The sequence below is a fragment of the Condylostylus longicornis genome, unplaced genomic scaffold (genome assembly GCF_029603195.1).
Source record: "Condylostylus longicornis isolate FDR11 unplaced genomic scaffold, ASM2960319v2 ptg000036l, whole genome shotgun sequence".
Taxonomy (NCBI): Eukaryota; Metazoa; Arthropoda; class Insecta; order Diptera; family Dolichopodidae; genus Condylostylus; species Condylostylus longicornis.
In genome coordinates this window covers 1,265,888-1,275,207 of record NW_026578005.1, presented here as the reverse complement: position 1 = coordinate 1,275,207, position 9,320 = coordinate 1,265,888, and positions in this window count along the sequence as shown.

Below are 9,320 nucleotides of genomic sequence, written 5' to 3'. Positions count from 1 at the left end.
ATAAACAACAAATAATAATATAAAAATAAAACTAAGCATTTAACCGGAAGAGGGGTTGTTATTATAAGTACATATTTGTATGTACACATTTGGGTGCTTATATACATACATATAATATTTTTATTTATACATGTTAACATATACTCGTACATATACTTTTATAGAAATAAGAAAATTTTTATAACATGAATAGGAAAATTTTATACATAAACATTTATACATTGAATGCTTGTACATATGTATGTTGCAAATATAATATAAAAAATAATACTACGTATATATATAAAGTATTTGTATAAAAATAATATATAAATAATCATTATTATATTGTATTCAACACCTCAGTCAGTACTTTGAACCGTCACAAAAGTTTTTTGTGCTTTTCATTTGTATTTTTTATACTTATTTTTTGTTTTTCATTTTTTATTATTTAATTTCTATAAAATAAAAATACAAAACTTTCAATAAAAAAAAAAAAAAATATGTGCATATGCATGAATATTTGTGTGTAGTTATGTGTGGTTGTAAAAAAAACATGTGAGGACACACGATTTTTTTATTTATTTTTTAAATACAACACGCTTTTTGCACATATTAAATACATTCTTGATTTCAAATTGGTATACACACTATACATTATTATGATACTTATGTATGTATATACGAATAGAGGTATGTGCTTTCAAAATATACATACATACATAGAAAATGATTATTCTTATTTGTAATTTTTATTATATTTAATAAATCTATATAATAACTTTTTCATTTTAATAATAATATTTTAGTATTTTACTCTTTATTTGTTATACAAAATAATATAGTATAATATATTTATAATCTCTAATTTTATATGTATGCATATGCATAAAATTAATATAAGTATACCTAATAAAATTTTTTATTGAATATGTGTGCAAATATGTATGTAATGTATGTACACATTTTTATATAAAATATTTATATTGAAAATTAAATTCTAAAAATAAATTTTTATTTAAATGTTGTAGATTTTACCAGTGTCTGCATACATACATACATATATTTAACAATTTTGAGAAAAGAAATAAAATAAATTAATAATTCCATTTAAAAAAAGTTAATATTTATAATAGCAATAAGTGTTATTAACAATGAAATTATTAATATTTTTATTTTATACAAAAAAAACAAAAGAAAAAAAAATGAAAATTGTACAAAAAATAGGCCGTTGACTGATATTTTTTATTAGGTACTACTTTTATGTATGTATGCATTTTGTTTGTCTGGTTCTTGTATAAAATAAAAAAAAAAATATACAAAAATTTCATTTTCACACCCTTAAAATTAATTTAAATTATATGTATGAATAGATATGTATATAATAAAGTGTATGTATGTATATTAAATAATTGTGTTATATGAAGAAAATAGTTTGATTCAAATCCGAATTACAATTTTATTTCAATTTAAATATGTCCATGTATACATAATATTTCAAATAACTCTAGTTTCTTCTTTTGCCAAGTAATTTACGATATTTTATACAGTTATATAAAAAGAGTTATAATTTATAATTGTTAAATAGTTAAAATTGCCTATAACAATAGACATGCTTAACAAAATCTCAAGTATGTCAAAAAATATTTTGTATTGATTTATATTATGTGTGGATATGTGTATGTATTTATTATTTGAATATATGTTTATAAATTTGTTAACTGAAACCGGTTTTGATATTCCTTTTGTAACGAAAATTAAATTTTTTATATTAAATATACATTATTCTTATATTAACTTAAATATGCAAAAAGTAAAGTAACTAAATTTTTTTTTAATAATTCCACTTTTACTCAATTTTAAAATTTTTCAGAAAAACATTTTATAAATATAGATTCATATATACCGATATTACTTTACAAATTAGGTACAATATAACAATATAAGTACACAAATTTTTAATTTATGATTGAATTAATTAAAATTATTTTAATTACTTTGAATTAATTTTTTACATAATTAGTAATAACAATTTTACATTAAAAAAAGAATTGGCCAAAATAAATAATAAATTCTTAAGTAAATAGAAATATAACAAGAACAAAAAGAAAAAAACCAAAACAATAATTGTTATTTAATTACAATAAATTATATCTAGCTATGTATACAAAATAGAACAGTTTTTTTTATTTATATTTCAGTTTATACTTGTTGAATATTTATGAGTTGCTTAGCATTAATTAAAATTTCAAATTTTATTAAAAAATACTTAAAAAAATTATAAAGCATAAGTAAATATGTATATATATATATACATTATATATGTACATATAAATGAGTTTGTATGTGTGTATATAAAATATACAAAAAAGAAAAAATTAGATAAGAGATAAAAGATAAGATCATCACAGATAAAAATACGATGTCGTTTTTTTTTCTTTTGAAATTGATAAAAAAAATTTTCAATAATTGTTTTGTTATACTATATATATATATATATATATATACATATAGTTATTAAATTAATGTGTGAAATAATTTTTTTTGTAATGAAAATTTTGACCGTAAAGTTTTTAAACTAAGTATGGACGCAATTATTATGAATAACATGGATGTGAAAATAAAATTCATATAGATTTTACCTTTGAAAATTCAAAAATGCAAATTATCTATAACAAAATATTTTACATATTAAAAAAATTAATATTTAAATTCAATATAGTTTGAGTTAATGTACACAGTAGAGCCTCTTTAACAAGAACTTCTCTTTAACATGAACTTTTTGAATTTTGTGTCAGACATTTTTATATTTCATGCTATAATTAACACCAATTAATTTTGTCGCAAATGGTGTTATTGTAGTCTCACTGCCTTCATTTATGATAAGGATGTTTTAAATTATAAGTATGTACATATAAAAAGAAAAAATTTTCATAATTTAAATTCCTATGCCTACCTTTAAGCAGAACCATAAATCAAAAAAGTTTATATCTTTAAGCAAAACCAGAAACAAATAATGTAATTTTTAAATTTCGCATTTTTTTTTATAAAATTGGTTTCTAATTGAAAATATTACATATACATACATACACTCATATACACAATATTTGGTTAAATTTCACTGAAGCTGTTACCAAAAATATCAACGTTTCAAAATATAATATTAATTTTCATAAAATGTTTGTTCATAAGAGATCCAGAAAAATTATATTTTATATCATTTATATCTTATATATAAACCAACACATTTAAAACATCTAATGAAATTATTTAGCATAATGATAATATAATATGAATTTTTATAAATTGAAATAAACTGTATATAATATATATAACACATTTCTGAGTTCATTTTGTGTGATCTTAATATTATGAATAACTTTTATAAACTACATTAATTGAAATTATAAGAAAAATTAAATAATATAAATCAAAATCTTAACACTTATACATTCTTATATATACAAATTCAATTTTAATATTTGTATATACTCGTATACACATAATTATTTTTATTATACAAAAAATTTACTTTTATTATTTAAATTTAAAAATTAATTACGAGATTTTTTTTTATTTAAATAAATAAATTATAAAAAATTGTATTTCCATAAAATATTATAATTTAAATATTATTTGTTATACATACAAAATAAATCTATTTGTTTTTTCTTGTTTTTTATTAATTAACAATAATTTCTATAAATATCTTGCTAAATTAAGTATATGTAGGTATACATAATTGCAAAATTTGGAATATTAATTAAGTATACACACATACCGATAAAATATGTACATAATTTATTATTAACTTTTATATTTGAAAAAAAAAACATCTTTAAAAAAATTAAAAAATATTTTTTTGTGTTTTTATTTATAACAATAATAATAATAATAATAATTAATATGCAATAAAAATATTTTTTCGGAAGTAGGTATCGTATATCTGTTATACTACAATAGATAAATTAATAAAAATATTTAATTTTTTTTTTCATTTTATTTATTTGATATACATAGAATAATTATATTAATTTTATTTTATTATAAAATATGTATGTAAGTACAAAAGTATATGTATAAAAAATATTTTTTTTTAAAGTTGTTGCCTTTTATTCTATATATTGGCTTCTTGTTTTATTATCTGTTTCTGTGTTTTATGTTTTTTTTTTTTTTGGTTTTCTTTTTGTCTTTTTCATTTTCGACCCGGCCTTGATGAAATTTGAACTCATGACCTTACGCATTATACTTGAGCGTATAATATAATTTGCAATCGCATACACATATGTATATACATCTTTAAAATATAATATATAAAGTTATAATATCGAAAAAAAAAAGGTAGGTACCTACTTATTTAAAAATTAAATTTCTTAGAATCTTAAGTATAGTAAAATGAAAAAACTGGAATGTATAAAGGCTAAGAACTTATTATACATATATAGGAATAAAGAGTTGAAAAAATAAATTAATAAAATAAAATCTTTTAAATTTAGTACATTATTTTTTTATTTCACCAAATAAGTTAATGTATTAAAAATATAGGTAATATTATTTAAAATTATAATTTTTTTTTTTATAACAAATTAAATTATTAATTTAATTAATTAAATTTTAATATATTATTAATTATTTCATTTAAGTTTAAAATTTTTTTATTTCATTATGACACTTTCACATTTCCACATGAAAAAAAATATTATGCATGTATCCGCATATACTTATATATAATATATATATGTATATACATAAATACAATATAAGTACATTTTTGAATTCTTGGGAAAATTTTCAAAACTTATTGTGTTTTTTTTTTTCTTTTTTATTATTTTATTTCGTTATTATTATTCGTTTAATTTTACATTTTTATTTTTTGTGAATGGAAAATTTTTTTAACATTTTTAGTTATTAAAAAATTTTTTTTTCTTTCTTATTGTTATTATTATTTTCGTTCTAATGATTAATCATATAAAAATAATTTTTAATTATATATACGTAAGAATTATTACTTTTGTATATACATATATATTACCAAAAAATATATTTTCTCATTTTAATTGGAAAATATGAATAATATTCCGATAATTTTTTTTTCACAATGTTGAATAACCACGATTAATAATATTATTAATAAATTTATATTTTATTTTTTTTATTATAATTAAAAAAAATAATTTTTTTTTTTAAATTTTATTAATTTTTATTATAGTTTTAATTAAGAAACAACAACCTTAAAGCTTTCGTTAGCTACTAAAGACTGTTGTGTGTAAACCAGAAAAAAAAATAATCCGAAAAAAAAAATTATATATACAGAAAAATATAAAAATAAAAATTGTAATAAAAGTTTTCAACAAATTTATTTGTGTTTGTAGGTGTATGTATATTTTATATATGCACATACATATGCATATACATATTCGAAAAGAAATCTACAAGTATTAATGAAAATAACAAAAAAGAAAAAAAAACAAAACAAAAGTCTGTGTTTTTTTTTTCTAAATTTATCACGAGACTGACTGTATAGTGTACGCGCGTTTCAAAAGTTCAGAGTATGATGATAGTTATAAGTTGTTTTTGTGTTTTGTTTTTTTCTTTTATTCTTTAATATTTTTATGATATGTATACATACATGTGTATATAGACGAAAGAAGTAAAAGCAAAGAGGAGAAATAACACGTTTATATAAATGTTAAATATTTTTATATACATATGCATACATAAATATTTTTCGTATAGCTAATTATGAGGAAAATAAAAAAAAAAATTTTTTTAACGGTAGGGAAATTTACAAATTACATACAATATAATCGTATATAATGCACATATAACAGTATATAATTATAATATATATGAACATACATACATGTAATATTCATATTAATTTTTATATAGTACATTTTTTTATAAATGGGTGAATGGTTTTTTAAAAGTTACGTTACTAACCTTTTAGTTTAACCTTAAAGTTCATGATCTTTATAGATAAAAAAACATTTTTTTTTTTTTTTTTTTTTGTTATAGGGATTATCGTAAAAATATGTATTAGATATAAAATATATATACATATATATATATATATTCATTGTTATTAATTAATATAAAATATAAATTAAGCAAAAATTTATTTATAAAAATTTTTAAAATTGCAAACGTATACTTCAAATATTGTTAGGGTATATTATAAATAGGAATTAAATATAAACGTAAGGAATTAAATATATTATAGCTAATGACAAATTATAATCAATAATGTTATTTATTATGCCATGTTATTTATTGTAAGGTTATTGTTATGTTACAAATTTTAATTAATAAGTATCAATATTAATAATTTTAATTTAATTTATTACACAAAATATAATTCCAATACTACTTGCCTATTCATAATTTTACAAAAAATTGTAACGAAACAAGTATAACGTAAATTCTAATTTTCTTAAAAATTTTGTTTTTTTATTTATTTAATTTGTCATTATTTTACGTTAAATATAAGTTTATGTTAAATATAAAAATTTCTGTATTGACAGTAAAATAAACAATGAAATAGCTGGCTAGTTTAAACAAAATTATTTAAAAACTAAAAGTTAGAGGGGGAAAAATTGCATATTTTCAGGGGAAATTTTAAGATTTTGTAATCAAAGTTATTAAAAGTATTAATTTTTGTTTCATATTATTGTAATATTGGTATGTCTTATGTATATACTACAATGAAAAAATTTATATATTGCATAAATATTAAAAATATTGTACTTGAGTTTAAATATTTTACGTATATCATAAAAATTAAACGCACAGCTAGTAATAATTAATTTATGAAGAAATTTCTAACATAATTTTTTGACGCCACATCAAAAAAGAGAAACATGAAAAAATTTTTTTTATATGTATATATATAAATATTAAGTGTACAAAACAATTTTATTTCTCTTATCTTGAATATAACAATAACAAAAAAAAAGAAAAAATTAAACTTTATTATCTTCGCATATTTGGATTTTTTTTTTTTGGTTTTTCTTTTGCTTTTAAAAAAATATTTTAAATAACTTTTAATTTTCGTTCAGATAAAACTACGTGTACATACATATTGGTATTTATATACATATCGTAATAAAAATATTATTTTTGTAGTTTTTATGTATTTGTATATTTTGTTATACATAATCAACTCATATCACAGCTGTTCTTTAATTTGAAATTTTTAATTCTTTCAATATTTTCGGCTTTTTTTCTCATCAAGAATTTCATGTTATTTGGATTATAGTTTCGGACTTTTTGATTATTTTACGTATATTATAAGTATAATTTATATGTAAATGTGTTATACATATGTCTTTATGACAAATTATATTAATCAAATTTTATATCAACTAGCTATACTTTTACTCTCAGTTATAATTCCTAGAAAATATTTTCAAATATTCATTAGGCATGTAATGAGAAAAACGAGCTCAAAATGTAATTTTCCATTAAATTTGTAAAATAATAAATTAATAAATTAATACATAACAATATAGTATAATAAATAACAATATTTAATGTTAAAACATAAAAATTTCTATGTTTTAACATTAAACAAAATTCCGATTTCTCGAAATTGTTGAAAGAACTATTCCATAGCTACATTATTATTGTAAGTTTATAATACAATTTTTATATTTAAAAAAAAAATTAGTTTTCAAGAGCGTTAACTAAAAATTTTAATGTATGTACATATGAATATGTAAGTATTTTTAAATTATTTTTGCATATTATACACAAAATAATAATATGTATTATATACGAATGCGCATGTTAAAGCTTTTCGTTTTAATTTTTTCGATATGTGTGTATTCAAATGTGGGTGAACATTCATCGAATATTTTATTTCTATAATCTATACAGATCATACATGTATATACATATATATACGTTTAAATTTAATATAATAAATACTGATAAGCATGGGTTTTTGTATTGAAATATGAATATTTAACTATATACAGCTCTTAATTTTGTGTTATTTTATATTTTAAAATTAAATGTATATTCAAAATAAATTTATATGATTGTATTAATGAATATATATGATTTGATTAAAGGAAAATATACGCATACGTACATACATAATTGTATTTTATTACAAGTGTTATTTAAATATGAATTTTAAATAGAAAAACTTATAATAATTCTATACGGATATGGTTGGTACAAATGTGTATAAAAATAGTGTTAAGTATTTTCTATATTTTTTTTAACAAATTTTCATATTAGAGCCTAGCTATTTTAAAAAATTATTAAATTTGTAGCAAATAAAATTTTTGCTTGCGGGGTTAAATATAAATATAATTGCATAGTAATAGGCGTTATTTTATATACATATTATTATTTTTATGGAATATTTTTAATATTATAATGTGCGGAAAATCATATTATGTTCGTAAAATCAGTGGACAAAAGGAAATGATTTATACATACACATATCATGTATAAATAATTATAACATAAAATTTATACGTAAACACATATGTATATACCTGTGAATGTATTTTTTTTTTCATACACAATCTAAATGATTTTGTGTAGGCGAATTTTTATTTTTATAATCTAAAACTTTTTGGAGAGTAATAATATTTTTACTGTTATTTGTTTAATAATAATATTATTATTATGTTTTAAATCAAATTTTTTTTATATTCATACAATTTTATTTTAATATAATGAGTACATACATTTTATGTATTTGTGTATTTATCGCACACACAATTTAATCCCATATAAATTATAATACATTTAACATGTATGAAAATTTGTATGTTTGTATAATAAATGAATCTAAAAAAAAAAGAAAAATTTATTTTTATTGAGGTAAGCAAAATATGAAGCCAAAAGCTAAATAAAATGCAAACAAAGCAATATTACAAAAAAAAAAGAAAAATAAATAATAATAAGCAAAAACAAGATATCGTCGAAATAAAATGTGAAAACACGTGAACGTGACTACTGCTATAGCTTTTCATTTAGTGCGAAACAAACAAAAGCAGTATAAGAAAAAGAAAAATTTAATAAAAAAAAAACAAAAACATAAATTTATAAAAGTAGAGGGGGCTGGGCTGGGTTAATGTCGGTAACTGTGAATTTTTTCCCCATTCTGAATTTGTGCTTTTTATTATATCAATTGTTTTTTCTTCTCGGGAAGGCGAAATATTGGTATATGAGTTCCTACCTACATATACATACTTACATAGTAGATATGTTGACTTTGTCATGCTTAAACGAAACTGAAATTTTCTCTTCATTTTTATAACCCAATAAAAAAAAGAAAAAAACTTGTATCTGAAAAAAAATATTATGGGAAAATTCACATA